We start from the raw sequence: 1,924 nt of genomic DNA on the forward strand, positions 1-1,924 counted from the left end.
CTTTCCCTGTTGGTTACATCACACTCCCAAATTCATGTCAGAGTTTGCAGGTTCTGAGGTGTCTGGGGCAGACCTGAGTCCAGTTCTCTCGGAATTACAGATCTGAGTCTCCTCTGCCTAATATTACTGAAGTGACCTCTATTTCATTTAGTAGCAGTGTAGGAAAGACCTTACCTTGGTACAATATTCAGTCACTTTGAGTTGCACTTGGGGAAGAGCATCTACTGCTTCTTCATTATTATCTGCTTTGCACTGGTGGCTAAGGAGTTCAGAACTATCCCAGATTGATTGTTTCTCATTTTGGGTGAATACTTTACAAGGTCATCTTGATCCTGCAGGAGAGGGTAAAGAACGAAGAAAAAAATACATTCTCTCAGTGAACATGGAAGAAACTGCAGTTTCCTTTGATTTTCTATGCAGAGTGCTTCTGTATGTCAAAGAATTCATACAGATGGCCATGAATATTTGTTCTTGCAGAATCAGTTGTTCATGAATATTTCCATATGGCCACATTGCACAATTACTGTTCACTTGTATTTATGCTTACTACAGAGAATCAACATCAAATTAGGGACATCTAGGAATTGCATGAGAGGACAAAATCTAGTAAATAAAAAGCATTCATTGTTCTGTGTAACACTTATTTGGTATCAGCATAAAGATTCATGGAAAAAATCACTTTAGCTTTCGATGTGGTTTGCAGAGGACAATGAAACAGATTCCACAACAAAATAGGATTTTGTGAGCCATGAGGAATCTTTATAAGCCATAAAGGAGACAGCAAAGAGGCAATTTCATTGACTTAATGGTATCTGCAATGTCAGTGTGAATTATTAGAGCAATTCTGGCTCTGATGGCCATGTGGAACATGGGGGGGGGGGCATGAAAATAGGAATGTTGTACAAATTTAAAAAACGAAGAGTTGGAAAGCTTATCACTTATAGTGTAACAGATTAAATGCTACTCTGTGGAAATGCTACTCCAGTATAAAAACATCTGTTGGAGTCCTTCAAAAAACATAATTAGACAATTAAAAGCAGGAAAGAAATGGTGCTTTGGGATCAGACAAGCTGCTTTCAGAACAGGAATTTGGTTACTTTCAAAGGCAGTGGAGGATTTAGCAGCCTAAGATAAATCCTGTCAAATTTTCGTCCTCTGTGAGTCCTGGAAAATTTTCCTCCTCTATGAGTCCTGGAAACCAAAACCATATTCGGGTTCTTTACTGACAAGTCAGTATATTAAGATCATTACTTTGGATATGGAGGTCAACACTAGGTTTGAATTTCTGTTTATACTTGTATTTAGAAATGAGGCAAAAAGTGCAAAGCAAAGTGACTTGCTCAGGATTTCACAGCAATCAGTGGCAATGCTGGGAATAGATATCATACCAGGGAATCCAGAGTTCTCTGCTTTAACTTTGGATATAGGTTTGAATCCAAAACCATAATGATACACACTTGAACAGTGGAACTAAAAGAAAAAAGTCTTCCAGCATTTATTCTTGGTTTTACCTCCTTTAAAAAAGACCTGAAATAGGAGAGTAAAGGGAAGTACTCTGGTAATCTGTGTAACTAACATTTTCAAGATATGCACAGTGCAGGTTATTCCCTCTTCAGACCTGGAAGAAATTCCAGAATGACAGTGAGCAGCTAGGACTAATTTTTTTTATTGTTTGTAGAAGAAGCTTCGAGAAATTCTTGTACTGTCATTATATAAGCCTTGGTTCTAGATCACAGACAATACCAAATTTACTTAGAGCTGCATAGTCAGTTTGTCCCACCTTAACTGTGCATGAACAACATGCTAGGGAACATTCCTTACATTATAAAAATATGCTATAAATTTTTTCCAAGTAGCATAACATTGTTTTGCATCCTAACTTATGAGAGACTCCAGCCTGTGCTCCAGCTCCTCTTAGGGAAAG

The sequence above is a fragment of the Chaetura pelagica genome, unplaced genomic scaffold, assembly GCF_000747805.2.
Source record: "Chaetura pelagica isolate M959 unplaced genomic scaffold, ChaPel_1.0 scaffold55, whole genome shotgun sequence".
Lineage (NCBI taxonomy): Eukaryota > Metazoa > Chordata > Aves > Apodiformes > Apodidae > Chaetura > Chaetura pelagica.